The sequence below is a fragment of the Narcine bancroftii genome, chromosome 4 (assembly GCF_036971445.1).
Source record: "Narcine bancroftii isolate sNarBan1 chromosome 4, sNarBan1.hap1, whole genome shotgun sequence".
Taxonomy (NCBI): domain Eukaryota; kingdom Metazoa; phylum Chordata; class Chondrichthyes; order Torpediniformes; family Narcinidae; genus Narcine; species Narcine bancroftii.
The window spans coordinates 275,941,958-275,963,995 of NC_091472.1; the positions used below are offsets into that span (position 1 = coordinate 275,941,958).

At 37.9% G+C, this 22,038-nt stretch overlaps 1 protein-coding gene across 13 annotated transcripts in view; it reads left to right on the plus strand.

The window, feature by feature from the left end:
* The window catches only part of LOC138761991 (low-density lipoprotein receptor-related protein 1-like), a 1,165,126-nt gene that overhangs the window by 147,809 nt on the left and 995,279 nt on the right, over window positions 1-22,038 (plus strand). The window contains exon 2 of one of the 13 annotated variants that reach the window (XM_069935100.1): window positions 17,083-17,310. The exons of the other annotated variants lie outside the window; for them this stretch is intronic. The gene's annotated coding sequence lies outside the window, so the exon portion shown is untranslated. The remainder of the gene's footprint in view (window positions 1-17,082; window positions 17,311-22,038) is intronic. 13 annotated transcript variants of the gene reach the window in all.

Consider the following 22,038-nt stretch of genomic DNA (forward strand, 5'->3'; position numbering starts at 1 on the left):
TCCCACTCCTCATTATGTATATTTACATTATTTACACCGAGTGTCCTTGTTTCATCTTATTTTATTACATCCCTTAAATTATGTGCTCTCTGCATTGTAATCCATCTTTGCATTATTCAAAAGCTGTCAAGAGAAAGGATATCTCATTGTTTTCCATATACCTTTTGCCATTTGTCACTCTCTATTTCCTTACTCTTCCATCTCCTCTTCTGGATTTCCTTTCATTTTCTGTGTCAGTTCCGTTGCCTCTTGAGGATTTCTTAAATATTTGCTTTTGCCCCCTGGCATATCAATTCATAATGTTGCTGGGTACAATAGAGCATATCCATTTTTTTTGTATGTAGAGTTCTTTTAATGGCATCAAATTATTTCCTATTCTTGACCAATGCCATACTCATATCAGAGAAAAAGCTAATCCTCGCCTTTTATGTTCCCTGGCCAAGTGGAGTTTTGTCTCCCTGTCTTGATATTTAAGCAGTCTTAGCTATCTCGGATATGGGCGTTGGTTCAGCCTTGGTCGGCGACTGGAGTTTCGGTGGACCTTCTCAATTACAATGAACTCATCATGCCTGCATATTCCAAGGATCTACAGAATACATTTCCCAAAAAATCCCACCGATTCTTGCCCCTCCACCCCTTCCCCTTACCTCGCAAGCCTTACATTCTGCCTCCTGTTATAATTTTCTAATGAATCCAGTGTTTCCAGCAGTCTCTCTCGTTCAGGTTTACAGACATTTGAGTGTAATCTTCATTTCTCCCACTCCTTCCATTATATTTTAGACTCTCCCATCTAGGGTCTCAATTTTATTAGCTAGCAACTGTACGATGCCCATCACATTGCCAATTTTAGGTGCTGGTCTGCAGCTTGCTGGCCCCGAGCCCTCCACCATCATGTCGGGCTCTTCCCACACCCCGTCTCCCCTGTATGGCGGCTCTGACGGCACTTGTCTCCGCCCATCGGACTCCTCTGTTTCCAATAGGGCTGCTCTAATCTTCTTACACATGCTGTGGTGATTTTTGGGCTTTATTTTTTTCTTTTTTTCCAGCATTTTTCAGTTGATTTTCAGGATTGTGTTGAGGAGCTTGTGGGGTTAGTCCATTCCACTCCTCTGTATCACATGACTCCCTCATCAAATTAAATTTCAAATATTATATAATTTACTATCAGTAATCTATATAGTTCATGAATGTGTACAATCTTCCAAAATATGTTTCAGCTAAGCAAGATGAAAAATTTTGAAATGATTTCAATAAAATAAATTGACCTCTTTAAAATAATTGATTCAAATAATTTGGCCAACTGAGGATAATAAACATAACTCTTGATGCTGCAGGGTTTGCAATAACATCTTGTTTGTGCATGAAAATTCCAGAGCTTTTAATATTTTTCCCTATCATGAAAAGGGTCTCTATTATTACATTTGCAAGATTAGGAGTAGGGTCACTTAATGCATCTGGTGCTTCCAATGTGGCCTCCTCTCCATGGTGGAACTGAAAGTAGATTAGGAGATCACTTCATTGACCACTCTTGCTCCATCTTTTGTAACAGCAAGAACCTCCCAGTGGCTAGTCATTTCATTTCTACATTCCATTCCCATACTGCCATGTCTATCCGTGGTCTCATGTACTGCTGGGTTAAGACCTTGTGTTCCATCTCAGCAATCTCCAACTAGGTGTCATCAATATCTACCTCCAATTTTGAGCAACTCTGACCCTCCCCCATTCTCTCCCTTTCCCTCATCTCTGATTCTTCCCTGTGCACATCACCCATTCCTTCCTTCTTCTAGCTTCCCACCTTTTTCCTTTCATTACTCCAATCAGCTAGCACTTTTTTTCAGACCCTGCCTCCTCCCCTCCCTGTCACATGTCACCTCATTAACGTGATAGAAAAATCATGCAATCCAAATGAAATGCATTGGGATTATTCACCAATGAAGTATGAACTTTCATAAATATCTTGGAAAAAATGCTATTTATGGATATATGAGGCTTGACATCAGCATAAACGTCCAACTTTAGGTTCCCAAATAATATTTTTGGTTTAACAAGGTGCTTTAAGGAATTGGGAAGTTGCCAATAAAATGATTGCTTCCACCCAACTTTCCACTCCTACATCACAATTGATTTCACAGGTAAATGTACAGAATTGTTATTATTATTCAAGACTATGAAGACAATTAATTGACTCCCCACCTCTCCAGTATAATACTTAAAACTGACAAAGAAATCCATCTCAGATGCATGTGCTCATGTAATGAAATATCAAATATAATTTTAATTTAATTATTATGAAGAGGCTCCTAATATTTCATCGTCAATGCATACAACATTTTCAATCAAAGAAATGTGGAATGTCCACCCTCTCCATGGATTCTGCTTGACCCGCTGAGTCTCTCCAGTTTTGCATTGTTTTATTACTTAATGAATGTGGCTTCAATTTAATTCTGCAGAGAAAACTTGGTTTTCTTTAAAACAATTTGGGCAAATTTATTTAATGGTGTCAGCTTGCACTTGTTTATATTTAATTATAAATGAAAAATTAGACCTTCATATAAGATTTAGGTCCTCCTGAAAAATGACTGAAGAATTCAATTAGTCCATAGGCGGTAAACAAGAAATCTGTGAATGCTGGAAAACTGGAGCAATGCTCAAAGTGCTGGAGAAACTCAGCAGGTTTGGCAATGTTCAGAAAAGATAGACGCCATTTTAGGCTGGAATCCTTGATCAGGAATACCAAGAATCAGGCAGTAGCACATCTTTAGGTTTCAGCCAAACATTGACTGGTTTTTTTTTTTCCATGAACACTGAGTTCCAGCACTCTATGTGTTGATGAAATTAGTATAAAGTCTGAGAGACGTGCTTAATCAAAGAATTGTCTTAGCTTACATTTGAAAATTGTTTCCCTTCAACTTTTGCTGAGAAAGGTACAGAATATATTTTTGTAAAATTTCTTGCAGTAGAGAGATTCCGAAGAGATTAACTACATCTTCCTTTTTTTTCACACCTGCAATGCTTCTCCAGCTGGTAAATGCACAACATTGTGCTTTTACAACTCTTTTACTAATCATTGCCAAATGATACAAACATGTTAAAATTGGCATGAATACAGTAAAGAATTGAAATGAAATTGTATGTTACCATCTATTTGTCTCTGAACCATATAATCATATAACAGTTGTAGCATAGAAACAGGACAACTTGACCCTTATCGTCCATTCTGAACACTTACTCCCACCTAACCCCACTGACCTACACTCCACCTGTAAGCCTCCATTCCTTTCCAGTCCATATTCCCGTCCAACTTCTTAAATGCTAATATCAAGCCTACCTTCACCACTTTGTCTGGAAGCTCTTTCCACACACCCACTACTCTCTAAGTAAAGAAGTCTCCCGTCATTTTAATTGACAATGACTCCCATGATTAGTCCTCAACAAATCTTTACCAAATAGTTTCATCACTACATAATTTCACCAAATTTGTATTTTGCTTCTTAGGCAAGTACAATTCCCAACAGATCAATCGTAATCTATCAATCAATTAATGTAAATATAATGGAGAACCAACAAGATTGGTAAGGTGCTCTTGAAATGCATGGAACTTAATGTCACATTATTCTCAAATCTAATTCATGAACATTATTTCAGTTAATTGTCATTGTTCATCACTAAATATATAAAGCGATTTATGTCGAGAGACATAACCTGAATTGAATACTTGAACAATAAAACTAACGAAGAAAACTAAGAATACATGGACAATTCCAGAATAAAATCGTATTTTAATTTATCTATATGAAGATTGTGATACTTGTAGATGAAGTCTGCAATAAAAAGGAGAGATGTATAGCACCCAAGTATACAAATTAGAATGAATGTCTTTCCATGCAGTAATCCCATCATCGCATTTTCAGGGTGATAAATTTGCAAAGGATATACATAACCTTCTCGTCTGAACTGTTAATATTTGTCGTTAATTGCTGAAAGTCTGTTCTCAGTGAACACGTTTGTCTGGAAATTTATCCCCAGTTGACTGCACCATCTGTGCAAAATGGACATGTCCCTACATTGTGCTTTGGCTTCAGAATTAATTGTAATAAAATCAATGGAATAAATCACAGAAGCACAACCATATGCTGGTGAGACCACACAACAGATTTAATGCCAATGGCCATTTGGAAAAGCATGATCAAATTAGCAGTAGTTAGCATGACTTTGTGCAGGGCCAGTTGTGTCTTATGTATTTGAATGTGGTTACTTTTGAGGAGAAGACATAGCTGGTTGATGAGGTAGGGTGGTAGATATTGTGTACGTGGACCTTAGAAAGTAATTCGACAAGATTTGAAATGGTAGGCTGATCTAGAGTGTACAGATGTATGGGATCCATGGTGGATTCCGAATCAACAGCTCATTGAATATAGAAGGTAATAGTGGAAGGGTGCTCTTCTGACTGGAGGTCTGTGCCTCATGACGTTCTTCAAGAATCAATGTCGGCACCTCTGATGTTTTTGATTTAACTGAATGACTTGGATTAAAATGTATGTGGATGGGTTAGTAATTGTGTAGTGAAACTGTGGACAGTGTAGAGGGCTGGCAAAGAATACAAAATGATATTGGATATTAATCAGTTGCAGACATGGGCAGAGGAATTACAGATGGAATTTGCACAGAGATCCTTCATTACCCAAATGAGGGGTACAACATCTATGCCCACTTTGAGAAGAAGAATGAAACAGTGCCTATTGGAATCCCTGCAAAGGCTGAGGACCCTGTGATATCTATCTCTGAGGATGATGTCAGAACATCATTCAAAAGGGTGAGCTCTCACAGTACCTGGCAGGATGCTAAAATTCTGTGTCAATCAACTAGCCAGAGTGTTCACGGACATTTTCAACCTCTCATTGCTGCAGTCAGAAGTTCCCACCTGCTTCAACAGGGCATCAATCATCTCAGGGCCAAAGAAGAATAATGTGAGCTATTCCAACAACTATCACCCAGAAACACTAGCTTCTACGGTGATTAAATGTTTTGAGAGTTTGGTCATATCCAGAATTAACTAAGCAAAAATCTGGACCCACTGCAATTCACCTATAGTCACAATGGTTCCACAGCAGATGCAATATTGTTGACTCTACAGTCAGTTCTGGGACACCTCAAAAACAGCATCTCATAAATACAGTAGTTCTTCATCGATGACAGCTCAGCCCTCAATACCATTATTCCCTCAGTCCTGCTGAAGAAGCTACAAACTCTGGGCCTCTGTGCCCCCCTCTGCAATTGGATCCTTGACTTTCTCATCGGAAGACCACAGTCAGTACATCTCCTTCTCATTGGTTATCAACACAAGTGCACCCCAAGGATGCATTTTGCTGATGACACCACAGTTGTTGGCAGTATCACAAACTGCACTGAAGAAGAAAACAAGAGGGAGATAGATCAGCTTTTTTGAGTAGTATCACATCAACAACCTTGCACTCAATGTTAGCAAAATCAATTAGATGATTGTGGACTTCAGGAGGGTGTCAGGGGAACACGACCAAGTCCTCATTAAGGGCTCAGTAGTGGAGAGCGTCAAGAACTTCAAATTCCTGGGTGTCAACAGCTTCATGTATCTGTCCTTGAGCCTCCATATTGATGCAATCACGAAGAAGGCTCGCCAGTGGCTATACTTTGTGAGGTGCTTTTCTTTTTGAATATTTTATTTAAAATCAACACATATATGACAATTATAACTAGTAATAAAGTCATAAATCAATATTACAGAGCTTACAAGTATATGCTGATATATAAAAAAAGAAAAACAGAAGGAAAAAATAAAAAAACCTAAAAAAAAACTAATCCCTAGCCCCCTCCCCCCCCCCTTCCACAACCCTTTTTTGTGAGGTATTTGAGGAGATTCAGTATGTGACTGAAGACTCTCGAAAACTTCTATAGGTGTACCGTGGAGAGCATCATGGCTTGTAGCATCATTGGCTGGTCAGGACAAGAAAACACCCCAGAGGGTTGTTAACTTGGCCTGCAACATCACAGGCAACAGACTTCACTCCATTGAGGACATCTACATGAGATGGTGTCTTACAAACACAGCCGCTAATCTCAAAGACCCCCACCACCCAGGCCATGCCTTCAACAATCTGCAACCATCGGGAAGGAGGTACAGGAGCCTAAAGATGGGCATTCAGTGGCACAAGGACAACTTCTTCCCCACTGCCATCAGATTCCTGAATGATCAATGAACCAAAGATACTGACTTGCTACTAATACATATATATATATATATATATATATATAATTGTTGTAAGATGGTTATAATTTGAATGCTTGCACTGTGATGCTGCTTCAAAACACCAAATTTCATGACGTGTTCATGATAATAAATTCTGATTCTGATTTCATTCGTGTGAGTTGTTGCTCTTTATATTGCTTAATATAAGGGGGACCTGTACATTAAATAGCAGGACACTTAAAAGCATTGCTGTGCAAAGAAATCTGGGGATTCTGGTCCACAAATCTTTGAAAATAGCCTTGCAAGTCGATGAGGTGGTTAATCAGACACATTTAGAAGTTTTAAAAACGTGAAACAGCTTTATAGGAGGGCAATTTTAGGGTCGTGTATTGACATTGGAATCCAGCAACATTCTGTTCTGCCTTGTATAGGGATGGTATAATTCATAATCCATCACCGTCCTGCACAACTATTTTCAGAAGATATGTATTCAAAGGTTGTTGAGTTAATCCAAGTGGTGAGAACAAATGTTGGGCTGTACAAAACAAAACCAAGATTTGGATATTGGAAAAAAAATGTGAAATGAAATTAATTGAAACATGATTTATATATATATATGTATATATAACTGGAACAACTGAAGGATATTTTGCAAACTAATGAAATAGCTGATGTGTAACATAGATATGTTTGTTTCTTTTTTATTTGGTATGATAAAAGATGTATAAAAATTAACATTTAGATATTCTCAGAATTTAATCTTGAATCAAATTGCTGCAAGGTAGCCCCCAAGCTCCATGGATCATCTGGGGCCAAGAACCCTTATCTCAATTCCCACTGTTGCACTCAGATGTCCTTCTGCAGCAATTAAATCTGCGGTACTGATACGAATTGTTATTATGCAAACAAAATATCTTCTGCAGTTTATATGCCAATTTTTCAATTTTTTTAATAGCTTTTGCAGCAGTATACAATCACAAGGGCATTTTAACAATGAAGCAAGGCCTAATATTATAATTAGTATCATAATTGCAAATCCCTTTTAATTGCATAATTTAACTAATCAAATCAAGTTTTACAGAATTAATTTATCAGCCATTACTCACTATTGTAACCTGTTTATTCCAAAGAGATTATGTTATTGAATACATTTTCTTATGTATGCAATTTGGTTGCTGTTTTTAGGAAGGCCATTTTTGACTTTTTCAATCAAAAATTGACACTAATATGCTTTTAGGCATCTTATAAGATTAAAATGCTATATAATGATTTGCATTGCTTATTTTGCTATGTAAACCAATGTCCATCAAGTGTATAATGTAATTTTATTTACCTTCTGAAATGAAGCAAATGACTAAGCTCTAGTGTTACATTCACTCAAGCAGTGTCTAACAAAAACAGGTCTTCAGAGAGATCAAAGCCATCAGTGTAGAAAAGCCATCAGTTGCCAGCACAAAATTTGTGAGATTGTACCCCCAATACAGAATAGGCCATTTTGAGTATTCCATTTTATTCCCTTCAACATCCTATCTCTCCTACAATGCTGCTAAGGACATACTTCAACCACAGGTATGATGAAAAATTGGCTCTGGGTGAAATAAAAAGTTTTATTTTTGTATTTACTGCAGTGAAAAAATAGTCAATGAATCATTTGCAAAAATCTAGCACTAAGAGCAGTGCAACGCTCTTTTATTGAGCAGTCATGAGGCTGAGCTAAGTTGCCATGATATGTAAGGAAAGTTGCCTGGTCAATATCTGTGTTCATGTTGGAACCATAAGCATAGCATTAGCATAGCATTAGTCACCACAGATCAATGGCAGTGAGGAAGTAACATAACATTTAGTTTTTTTGCAAATGTTTTTGATATGCTTCTTAAAGACCACCTCAAAGATTCAATTAAATTGCCAAATACCTTGATGATGTTCAGCTGGACATCACAAAATACAACAGTGACCCTGATTTATTTCTGGACATTTTTTGATCATAATTGGTGCCAATTTTTAAAGAGAAAATGCTGGTACATTAAGATTCTGGGAAGAAATGTTGATTGAGAGGTGAACAGATCATGTTCAAAACCTCATTTTTATGCTTCCCTAATTATAATTTATTTAATTGTATTATAATCAATATAATTAGAAACCTTGAAAATGAGCTTGAAATAATAAAATCCATGCTTTACCTGGAGAATTTAAATTGACTTTGCCGGGAGAATTAAACGTTTATTTAAGTGACACATTTTTGAACTCCTACTCATAGTTCACCCTGCAGGATATAAAATTAATGATTGATTTGAGCCAAAGTTTTATTAAACATCTGCTATGATGGGGATAAAATGATTTTCTTCATTTTGAAATCTTTTATAAATGGTAACCTTTTCAAAAAACATTTTTCCCCCAAAAGTTGATAATTATTATCATGGAAGTGTTGCTTGCATGCATGCATTTAGGTGTATGTGCACATATTTGAGTGCATCTGCGTTAAAGCTTGTAGCCTCGTAGAAAGATGTAACACAAGTTGTTGGCAGAGTTTCAAGGCAACGCGATTCACATCCAGAATTAATGGTTGAAGCACAATTATGTCAACATTTGAGATTTGATGAACAAAAGAAATTTGTTTGAAGAGTTGTGGGGACAAATTGTGTAAATAAGAATAAATATATTGGTTTGTATCAATGCACATAGATTAATAGGGCCAAAATGGCCTGTTTCTGTGTTATAATTGCCTTGCGTATATAGGTGAAAAAATAATCAAGGCTGCCATTTATGTAGGAGTTGGAATGGCTTCTTATCTTTGAGAAGGTTTACCATCCACTATTTCAAGGAGTAAATAAACTTGTGAGGCATGTTTGGAAGTAGCAATGATCTATTTTTTAAAAATAATCAGTGAATTCAAATGTTCCAACAATGTCCATTCAATCCAATACTCCAATATTCAAGGCATCCATGCAGTTCTGTCATAGATGCAGCTATTTTCTGTTGACTAGGCTTGTCATGGTCCAACTCCAATTAGAGATGACTATCCATAAAAAAAGCTGTTCAGAGGCTAAGTAGTCACTACGTTTTAGTCAACAGAAAATATCGGAGCCATACTCACCCTCTTCACCTTTATCCTACCATACCAGTCAATGTGGGCTAACGACCCTAAAAACCCTGCAAAACCCCCATGCGTGCCAACAACGGAAGTGAATAGCACATGCATAGTGGAGCATGGGACGCTGCTGATGCCTGCAGCCAATTCAACAAGAATAAACAACACACCTTTGGTTCTTGCAGCAGGTCTTAGAATTTATCTTTTATGATTGTAGACAAGTTCAAGTAACAACAGTGGTATATACACAAAGGAGTAAAAGAGAAGTAAAATATCACAATGAAAAACTACCCAAAATACTTCAGATCATTACTGAAAGAAAAAATGTAACTTGACAAATACAAGATTAGTTTCTTACAATCACATGTAACATTGTATTTTGGTTTTGCCTGATTTGGCAATGCATAACATTTTATAAAAAAAAACAAGAATGGTGGATGACAGCTTGATGTCAAGTGTTTTCCATCTGTGAGGACTCCGACACTGCACCTTGAGGAGAAGAATTCTACATTTTCACATTTAATCACTCAAATGCAGAAGCTTTATTTGTTGCCTGTTTGTAATTTGGATATTATTATTTCATCCCAACACAACAATGGATTCACAATTTGCACTAGTTCAACTGCCATTGTCAGGCAGTAAATAGATTTAATTTTAATATTGGCTGAGTTGTGACCACCAGTTAAATGCCTGTGCAGTTTTAGCTCTGAAGTGCTGAATATTATTCAGATATAACCTGAGGAGAGACATTATGCTTTTAATGATCTTGTCTTTAATCCAGCAGCATAATCTGCATCATTGGGGTGGTACACTTTGCAATTTTTTTTCACACTCCTATACTTGTGATATAAGATTAAAGCAAGTGTGCATGTGTGTGTGTCTGCTTAACCCATAGTCCTGTAATGTTCTTACAAAAATATAATGATAAATTGCTGGTGATAATCCTGACCACTAGAGGGATTTGGAGATGAGTGGTGGCAGCTACGAGTAGATTCAAAATGGATGCCTCCACGAGGTCACAAAAAAAATCTTTCAACTGCCTTGAAGCTTTGTGAGAATCTCATATTGTGCACTCCTTGTTCTTGGCCCAACAGTTGATGTTATTTCAGTCATTAAAAAATCCTTTGTTTTCATCTGCTCAACAGTTAAAACTCCTGAAGTGCCATGCCTAATTCTATTGAAATACATTTTTCTTTTATCCTCTTCTTAATTCTGTCCCTTGCTGAAATTATTACTTTATTAATTCTGCTTCCAGCAACATCTGTTCTGAGACAAATGATGTGGGTAGGAAGTGTGAGGAAGTCAAGTGAAGAGAGTTCAGGTAGTTATGTGCAAAGTTGAAGGATGGGACCTCCAGGTCTGCGATCTCAGGAGTGCTGCCAGTGCCATGTGGGTAAAGGCCATATGGGTGGATCTGAGGAATGGGAACATTGTGACCATATTGATAGGGTTGTATTATGGATTGTCCAATGGTCAGAGAGAATTGGAGGAGGTAGCAGACCGACGTAAGAAGCGAACAGATAGTTGTGATCGTAGGAGATTTTAACTTTCTGCACATTGTCTGGGACTCCCATACTGTAAAAGGGCTAGATGGCTTGGAGTTTGTCAAACCTGTGCAGGAAAGTTTTCTAAATCAATATCTAGAGGTCCCAATGAGAAAGGATGCAATAATTGATCTTTTATTAGAGCACCAGACAGGATAGGTGACAAAAGTATGTGTTGGCGAATATTTTGGGTCCAGTGACCATAATGTTATTAGTTTCAAGTTAATTATGGATAAGGATAGGCCTTGTCCAAAATTGAAGAGTGGCCAATTTTATGGAAATGAAAAAGGACCTAGGAAGAGTGGAATAGGATGATATTTTCTGGCAAGTATGTGTTCAGTAAGTAAAAGGCGTTCAAAGAAAAGATTTTGAAAGTGCAGAGTTTGGATTTTCCTGTCAGGATTAAAGGACAAGTTAACAGACATTGGGAATGTTGGTGTTCAAGGGATATTAGCGATTTAGCTAAGAAGGTGTATAGCAGACAAAGGCCACAAGGAGCAAATGAGATACTGGAAGAGTATAGAATATGAAAGAAAATACTTAAGAAGGAAATCAGGAAGGCAAAAAGAAGACATGAGGTTGCCTGAGCAGTAAATGTGAATGTAAACCTGAAGAGTTTCTACAAGCATGTTAAGCGTAAAAGGATAGTAAAGGACAGAATTGGTCCTCAAGAAGATCAGAGTGGCCATCTATGTGTGGAGCCTCATGAGATAGGGGAGATCTTAAACAGATTTTTTGCATCTGTATTTATTAAGGAAACTGGCAGAATGTATAAGGAAGGAAGGCATTAAAGAGATTAAAAAGACATTAGAGATTAAAGAGGAGGAGGTGCTTCCTACCTCACAGTGAATAAAGATAGACAAGTCCCCCAGGCCTTGCATGATATCCCTCAGGACCTTGAGGGAGACAAGTGTAGAAATTGCAGGGACCCTTGCAGAAATATTTAAAATGTCATTAGCCATAGCTGAGGTGCCAGAGGATTGGAGGGTAGCTCATGTTGTTCAAAAAAAGGCTCCAAAATTAAACCAAGAAATTACAAGCTGGTGAACCTAACGTCAGTAGTGGGTGAATTATTGCGGGTTATTCTGAGAAATCAGATATACAAGTATTTGGACAGCCAACGGCTGATTAAGGGTCGTCAGCATGGCTTTGTGCATGGTAGGTTGTGTTTAATAAATCTTACACAGAGTTTTTTGAGGAGGTTACCAAGAAAGTAGATGAAAGAAGGCTATGGGTTATAAAGAAACATTTTGTCATCTTGGCCTTCAAAAATTAAAGTAATGAGTACAGGAGTTGGGATGTTATGGTGAGGTTGTATAAGACATTGGTGAGTTCAAATTTGGAGAATTGTGTGCAATTCTGGTCACCAAACTACAGGAATGATATCAATAAGATTGTAAAAGTGAAGAAAATATTTACTAGGATGTTGTTAGGTCTTCAGGAGTTGAGTTACAGGGAAAGATTAAACAGGTTAGGACTTTATTCCTTGGAGCAAAGAAGAATGAGGGGAGATTTGATAGAGGTTTACAAAATTATGAGGGGTATAGACAGAGTAAATACGAGTAGGCTCTTTCCACTTAGATTAGGAGAGATAAATACAAGAGGACGGCTTTAGAGTGAAAGGGGAAAGGACTGGGGGAACTTATTCACTCTGAGAGTGGTGGGAGAGTAGAACGAGCTGCCATCTGATGTGATAAATGCAGTCTCACTCTTAAGTTTTAAGAATAAATTGGATAGATACGTGGATGGGAGTGATCTGGAGGGTTATGGAATAAATACATGTTAGTGGAACTTATGGAATGATGTTTCAGCACAGACTAGAAGGGCCAAATGGCCTGTTTTCTGTGCTGTAGTGTTATATATTTCTAAATGGTAAATAAATATCTCTTTTGCTTAACGCTCTTCCTCACTTAAAACTGGATGGATGTCAGTGGGACTAAGTAAAAACAAATGGTTTGGCACAGACTAGAAGGGCCAAAGACGCCTGCTTCTGTGCTGTAACTGTTCCATATTCATCGACCTATAGGAAAAATATATTTAAGCAGAAAGTGTGCAGAAATAATTCACAAGAGCACAGCAGGACTAACAGGATTAAATCATGAAAGACAATATTCTGGAAGTTTTCTTTATGGAATGCAGAAAGTTAGAGAAGACATTATGGAGATTTATAAAACCACGAAAGCAGAATTAGTAAGTAGTCATAATCTTTTTTTCCTGCGGGAGAGGAATCTGAAATTAGAGGGCATACATTTAAGGTCAGAAGGGAAAGATTTAAAAGGGACATAGAGGGTGGGGGTGAGGTGGAACAAATTGCCAGAGGAAGCGCTGGAGGCAGCTACTGTACCGACAATAGCCACACCAGCAACGCAAGTATAAGACAGCTTTAATAAACTAATATGTACACTAAGAGGTCTTGTCTCTCTGCAAGATGAACCTGGAAGGCAAGACTGTAGCTCTGGACTGCTTTACATACAAGGTCACCGGGATGCCCCCTGGTGACCTAGTGGTGTAATTACATATCACCACAGCTACAACTGTAAGGCATTAAGAAAAGTACATTGGTACAAAAGGAGATATGTGGGCTGAATGGGATTATCTTGCGTAGATGACTCGGTCAGCATGGACAATCTGGGCCAAAGGGGCTGCTTATGTGCTCTAAAAAAAATAATTAGTTGGAGAATGGGATTGCCCTCCAAGATAGGATTCATTTGATGGGCTGAAATCACACTTGCTATGTCTTAAAGAAAGATGCCTTTATTACGGTTGCCACTAACTACAGGAAGAACTGCATGGAGTTTTGATTCTCTCATTCCCATTTGTCTGAACTCGATAGTCACAGAATTACACATGTATCTCCTGTTGACAGACCAGGCTCACTCAAAACAGATTAACATAATCACTTCCTAATTGATGAGCATAGTAAAATAATTAGGTAAATGCATTATGAAGAACTATGAAGAAAAATCCACAGAGAATTAACTGGTGTTCATAGTTCATGCGTTCCCTCGATAACAATGAACATGACTTCAGTATTTCTTCCAGGTCAGGTAGCCTCTCTGCAGAAGGCAAGTTAACATATCAGGTTAGTAACACGATGATGATGAGACAGTTTATTGTCATTGTGCTGGTAGACCTGTAAATGAAACACAATCAACCTCGACCAGAATTTAAAATAGAGTTACACACATTACTATAAAACATAGAATAAACCATATGCAATTAAAGCCACACTATTCTATAGTAAATTATTAAAAATCACTGATTATAAAATACAAATATAGCACCACTCAGTTTTATGAATTGGTGTTTAACATTGTCATGGCTTCATTAAAAATAAATTCTTTTTTTAAATAGTGGTGTGCGAGCGAAGGTTTCTATAGCATCTGCCCAATGGTAGGAGAGTAAATAGTTGATGGTTAGAGTGTGTTCCATCTTTAATAATATTTCTTGCTCTGCCCAAACATTGTTTCCTATAGATAGATTTGATGGTAGGCAATAGGATTCCAAAAAACTATTGGGCAGTTTTTACGACCTGCTGGAGTGCCTTACAATCTTGGACAGTGCAATCCCTGTACCACACTGAAATTCTGTTTGTCAACACCCTCTCAATTGTGCATCTATAGAAATCCAACAGTATTCTTGGGCAGAGGTGTATCTTCCTCATGCATCTCAAAAAATAAAGACATGGTTGTGCCTTTTTGATCAAAATTGATGAATTCAAGGAAGAAGTGAGATCAGCAGAGGTATGAACCCTCAGGAATTTAAAGCTCTGTAAACGCCCCACCACCACCACTCCATTGATGTAAATCATGACGTGAATGTGGCTTTCAGCCCATCTAAAATCCGCAAGAATCTTCTTTGTCTTTTGGGTATTGAGTAAAAGATTGTTCTCGGCACACCACAAGGCTGGATGCTGAACCTCACCCCTATAGGCCGAATCATCGGCCCCTGTAATCAAGCCTACTGCCATGGTATCATCTGAAAACTTAATGATTAAGTTTATACTAAACATGGGAACACAGTCAGAGGTAAAGATGGAATACAAAAGGGGGCTCAGGCTGCAACCCTGGAGCATTCTGGTATTCAACGTGAGAATGGAGGAAAAATATTGCCCAGCCTAACAGATTGAGGTCTGTTAGTAAGGAAATTCAGAATCCAGTTACAAAGGGATGGTCTGATAGCATACAAACAAAGTTGGGTTATCAGCTTTGATGGTACAACAGTAATCGATGAATAGCATTCTAACATATGATGACTCAAAGTCAAGTGTGGCACTGTTGAAAAGGCATCCTCTGTCGACCTGTTAGTACGATAGATGAATTGATGTTGATTTATAGTGGAAAGCAAACAAGATTTCAAATGAAATAGAATCAAACTCTCAAAACTCTTCATGATGATGGGAATAAGTGCAACTGGATGGTCGTCATTTAAACTCATGGTGGTGGAGCACTTTGGCACAGACACAAATGTGGCAATTTTAAAGCTTGTTGGAACAACAGACTTGGCCAGGGACAGATTGAAAATGTCCAAAACGACCCCAGCCAACAGATTTGTGTGGGTTCTAAGCACACGACCAGGAATGCCATCTGGTCCAGCTGCTTTCTGTACATTCACCCTACTAAAGATAGCCCAAACATCTGCAATGGAAATTGAGAGAGGTACCTTGAAATGGATATCCTTTTTCTCTCAATCAAAACAAGCACACTAATAAGTTCCTCAGAGAGTTGTAGGGGCTCGAAGCGAGAAACAGGCGCTATACCAAATGATTTATAATCTGTGATAATCTGTATACCCTGCCATGAGTCTGAGAATACAAAGTGCTCTTTGATCTTCTGCTTGTATATATGTTTAGCCTGAGAGATTCCCCTCTAATTTGGTCCTGGCTAATCCATATTACACCTGATCTCCAGATCTGAAGGCTAAACCTCTATCTTTGATTAAAAGGCAAAGCTCACTGTCTATCCATGGTTTCTGGTTCACAAATACTTTAATTTTCTTCTGTGATGTTATTCCAACATTTTGTTAGAACTGAGGGTGATTAAATATGAATGGATGCAGGGTAAAAACGCAGTTCATCGTAAAATCCATTCATCTTTAACCATTCTTTGATATGATAGAGCAATCATCAGTCTGAACCATAAATTTGGTTTCTTCATCCTTAGAAACTGAGAGACCCGATGGAAACTCATTATTATTTATTTATTTATGTTTTCTCATTATTTTACTTTGTCGAACTTATTCCAATCATTTACTACTTTCTTGAAATAAAACTATGAATATAAAATGAAACTGTTCACATTTTTAACCATGGAACACCTGCAAAAAGAAAAGTGTAAATATAGATGAAGAACCAGAGAACCAGATGGAAATTCACTCCCTGCCATAACAAAGGTGAAAGACCGAGAGTAGGGAAGCTTGATTAACTCTTGGAACATTGAGCACTGAAGTCGTCATTATCACAAAAATAATTGTCAGCCATTGCAGTTCACACAAGATTTGAACGATGGTGCGAGCCATGTGGGTTTCCTTCCTCCCACCCTTCAAAAAAATCTGGAGTGTGTCGGTTAATTGGTGTAGTTTGGCAGCATGGGCTCATGGGCTGGAAGGGCCAGTAAACCTGCTGTATCTCTGAAATAAAATGCACTTTTCACAAAAAGATGGTCAATCAAATGTGATGAAATTTTAATTTAAACATCTTTCTCCTCACATTGCAACAAGTTTACCAAACAAAATACTTCTGCATTTTTAAGCAATGTTAGGAAGCACCATTCAGTTTGTTGCTGTGAGGAGTTTATCTAGAAGCACAAATGATTACAGCCTTCTCACTTGAGCCTTGTTAAAACTTGCAAATGATTTAAAATATTTATGAAGTTTTGTAGCTACTTTAATTGTACCATTCCATTCCACTTCACTAATTTTTTTTTTCTGTGAGTTATTTGCTCCTTGGCCTTCCTCAACTCTGCAGTCTTGATTTATGAACAATAAAGCAAATTAGCAAACATGTTAATGAACAAAATGAATCCTATTTTTATATTCTCATGATGCCGGGAATGAATCAAGTTTTGATTTTCATGCAGAAAGTGTATCATCTATTTGATTGCGACGTGGCCACAGTGATAAAACATTTTGACAAGTTCATCAGAATGTGAAGGCAATTCAAAATGCGATGAAATAGCAGGTTAATTTGTTGGAAATGTAATTAATTAAGGATATAAATTTAACTCTAGCACTTCAGGTGGATTCCTATTTCTTGAATGGAGAATGATGAAGAGTTCTTAGGGGAAATGAATGTTTCAAGTAGAAGATGTTAACTTAAAAAACACATCTGCAGGAAGTTATCCAACTGAAAGTGTTTGAACTTAAAGTCCAAAGTGGAATTGAAGACCATCTTGTGTCATCAGAGACAACTATTTCAACAAGTAGCTACTTTGCTGAGAATGGTCACACTGGTTTTGGTGAGTTTCTAGGTACAGATTAGCACCAGAGATGAAATAGAACAAATTTTAATTTTAAATATGACATTTCTATATTTTTATTAACTAGACATATTAAGTACAATGGGGAAAAAGCAAGTACATGGTCATACAGAAACCATGATGATATTGAGTGACATTAGATCTGTTCAACTAAGAAGCCAACCAACATTGCAGTTTCCTGATGTGAGGGTTTCTGAGCAAAACTATCAAATGCCTGGAACAAGATCTGAATGTGATTGTAATGGGAGATGGCAACGTAAATTGGTTGTATATTACATTGTGAAAATCCAATACAGACTTTTAGTTACCAAAGTTAAACCCTATACATTTGACTCTATACATCTACCAATTTGTCCTGTCACTATTATATTAATAAAAGCAAATATAGATGCTTTCAAAAAGGTAAAAGCAGTTGGTTTTATCTTTTTTTTTAAATAGTTCACAGCACAGACAAAATCTGTATTGTGGAAGGATTGTATATTAATTGCAATGGCAACATTATGAAGATGATACTGAGTGATGTTGATGTTTTTCTGTCTTTAAATTTAAGATTAATTCATTTCGTTGTACTTATTGGGAAAGTCTGGTTTAATTCAGGTCTCATGTTTGATTTTGAACCTTTCGTTTTATTTTGGACCGGGTATGGTTTTCCCTGTTTGTCAGCACTTTATTAGCTCTGCAGCTCAGAGAGAAAATCCATGAAACATATTCTAGTGCAGCATATTGCTATCATATATAAATCAGCTCCATACTATATTTTAATGTTGATGAACAGAAATATGTGACCATATTTTGTAGGGAGTCTAGGGGTGGATGAAGTTACAGCAGTTTAGTAGCATTTCCCTCAAATAACTCATGACACAAAAACAGAAGCTTCATTTATTTGAATGGAAAGGAATGGCTGTGTGGAAGTAATTAAGCATTGAATAGTGTACGAGGTATACTGTGACTAAATGTCTAACTTGAGAAATTCTGGGACTCTCTCCTCTCTGCATGTGTCTATAATTTTTTGTCTCGATGCACCATATCAGACTTCCACAAAGAAATGTATTAAGCTTCTTCTATATCAGTGGTTCTAAATCTTTTTTTCTTTTCACTCACATTCCACCTTAAGTAATCCCTATGCCATCAGTGCTCTGTGATTAGTAATGGATTGCTTAAGGTGGTATATGAGTGGGAAGGGAAGGTTGAGAACCACTGCTCTAGACCCAATTGTCACTGAAATATTTTGTTTGAGGAAAAAATGTCATTGGCCCATTTCCTTTGGCATTATGAAACCCTGCACATAACGAGTCAATTAGGTAAGATTTTTTTAAAAAGTGGTTTTCAACCTTTTTCTTTCCACTCACATACCACCTTAAGCAATCCCTCACTAGTCACAGAGCACCTATGGCATAGGGTATGTGAGTGGAAAGAAAAAGGTTGAGAACCATTGTTTTATGTGGTCATAACTTTTGTAATAAATATTGGCTTTCAGTAATTTAGAAAGTGCTGCTAATGTGATGCACATGAACAATCAGGAAAAAAAACTGGCATTAAATCACAAGGATAATTGGAACTGTAATTTGTGCCATAAGGTTTGAAATGAAGAAGCTGTGAGCTAATAGTGATTCTAATAAAAATTCAAGGAAGACCATGGACCCGATACAGTTGATGCAACTGAGAGTGGAACATAGGTTTGCTAAAACATTGCATTTAATGGAGAAAAATAAAGATAAATAGTTTTTTTTAATTGAAACATTGGATTTCATCAGAATGGAGGAGATTGAGAGGTGAATGACTGAATATATTTATAATTATAAAGGAATGAGATAAGGTGAATAAAACCATTCAAAGAATGGCTCAGAGACATTAGTGTAGAAAGTGGAGTTTGAAATAAAGATCAAGAGAAATAACCGTAGCATTTTATTTACTTAAGGGACATATTGACAGACTTAATAATGGAAGTAGGGATAACATAGCATTATATAGGTGACTGAAGGGAAGGGAATTTGAGGAAGACTGAAACAGATGTCCTACCTGGAATTGGCTTTGCAATAGTGATCCAGAATGAGGGGCTTAGCTGGGGGGCGGGGGGGGGGTCTCACAGTTCGAAAACAGGTGCCACTGATCTGCCCTGCTGTCTCCTTGTGTGTGCTCCTTGCTGATTGGGCTATTAGCTGGATTGCCGCAAACTCAGGGCACGAAAAAAATTGAGATTTATGTTCAAACCATAAATTGGAGAGGGAGAACCTGAGAAGTGAGAGCTGTGAGTAAAATGTTTGTTTTGTTTAAAAACTGAATTGCAAATTGTGCCCTACAGTTCAGATAGGATGAGGGGAGGATTCTGAGTTGGGCCTCAGAAGCTCCAGTGACTGGATCTCCTGATGCCCGAGTCCGGACTCTGAACCTTCCCCTCAACCTAGTAGGCCAAGGATGTTTGTTATCTTGGTGCCATGCCATTAGACTTCAGGCTCAAGGAATCATCGAAAACACTTCTAAGGAAAGATTGCTTTGCCCTGTATCATTGAATGTAAGAACATGCCAGGGCTTCCTGTGACTGATGTAATCAACACACAAGTGTGTGATCATTTTCTTTTGTGTGAACTTGCTCTTTATAAATTGTCTACCACGTTTTACACACTCTACAGGAACATTAATGGTTGTTCATCAACTCCAAGGAGTTGGGAGAGGTATAAAATAAAAATCATTTATAGTTTCTTTCAAAGAAGCACAGAGGTGGGGAAAGAGGAGTGTCTAGAGGAGGGGAGAGGAGGCAGGGAAGGAAGGGGAGAGAGGAAGGAGGGAGGGAAGGGAACAGGAGGAGAGGGGAAAGAAGCAAGGGTTGGGAGAGGAGGAAGAGAAGGGGAGAGAAACAGGAGAGGAGAGAGGAAGGGAAGAAGAGGAATGGGAGAGGAGGGTAGTGGTGGGGAGGGGGGAGGATGGAGGGGAGACTTTGTGCACTGGTTGCAAAACCTATGTGTGATTGCACGTGCATATAGCCGTAGTCGCGACGCCTTTTATTATGTGGTCTCATTCCCCCTAATGCCAAAACCTGGCTACTCCACTGTCCAGAACATTATTGTTTCTTTATTTAAATGCAAAGACAAATGATGTGTGATTTTATGGGTCAGAACATTTAACCTTTCATATGGCAATTGAAGTTATTGGTATTTCTCTTCAGAAAGCTATGTGGTTGATTTTCTAACCGACGGTTTAATGGCTTGCAGCCTTTGGCTGAGTGAGCCTTGGGAAGAAACATAATTTTTGGGATAATTTTGGCACATGGAGGGAGGAGTGACATTTCTCCAAGGCAATCCAGTACATGTGACTTCAATTTTAATAATTCTTTCTGTGTGCATAATTCAAATCTTAAGCTGTTTAAATCACGTATAAGTATTGAGACAAAATAGCAATTACTTGATTGCAAAGCTGTTCAGAACAAGTCAAGTGTTTCTTATTGCTTTGCTCACTGAAACAAATGATTGGTGAATGAGACTGATGTAGTTGGCTGCATGGTTAGAATTCTGGGTTGATTTTGTTACATTAAGAAGGTGCTCTCTTCAAGACTTGTAGCATTAAGACTGTAACACCAATCACTGGAAGCGCAAAGCTAATGATGACCTGTTCCCATGTCCCTTCAGAGTGCTGTCTGTAAGGAGTATGGATGTGCTCCCAGTGTCTCCATGAGTTTCCTCCAGGTGCTCCCACCATTCAAAATGTATCAGTGTAGTAGGTCAATTGGACCTAATTAGGTGGCATGGCTCAAAGGCCGAAAGGGCCTGTTATTGTGTGGTATGTCTAAATTAAAAAATTGTCTGGTGAATCATTATCTCAGGATTTTCCCAACACTGCCTTCAATTAATCAAGGAAGAATTGAAGATGATGATGGATAACCCAAACTGGTCAGTTCTTGTTCTGATATAAACAGCAAGAGTAGGCAAACTGAAGGATGTGAATCTTTCCCACAATCCTTTACATTCCTCACATGTTCATCCCAATTTCACTGTCTGCATATCTGTCTTTTTTCACCTTGACTAAATTTGCAACACCTCTCATCAACCAAGGATTGTGAACCATGCCATTTCTTTTTCCTCATAGGAATATGTTAATTCTGAATTCTGACAAGTTGGTCTTTAAGTGACTCATGTATCAATTCCCCAATATGGGTAGAAGCAAATTCATCACAGAGAAACCAGTGTGAAAGGTCTTATCATTGAAGCCGAGACTACAATAACAAAGGAATTAAATGACAAACTCCCATTACAACCTCAAAGGTCCCCACAGGTATTCTATCATTTCTTATCATCAGGCAATCCCACTGTCTTAGGTAAACTTATACCTCTCATTTTGTTCGTTTTAGATTGGTCACAGTGTTTGAGCTACTGAAAGAAAATAGACACACACTCCGAGAGCAGTTCAGTTTATACAAATGTTTATTACAAGTTCAAAAGCTGATTTCACACTACAATATGCAAGCCCTTCCCAACTATACTTATCAAAGCTTGGACTGGTCCCAACTGCCGAAGCGAGGCAACGACTGTACACTTGTCAGGGCGCCAGTAGCAGCTTCTCCACCTCCCCTGACCGGGACGTTGGCTGGACTCCAGAAGTTCTTCTTCTTGCTGAGAGATGTTGCCACCTCCCGGAGAGTCTCAGACTTCAGCAGCGGGACCATGACTTATATTACCCAAAAACTGCTTACCCAAGCACTTATTCCCAGCACAG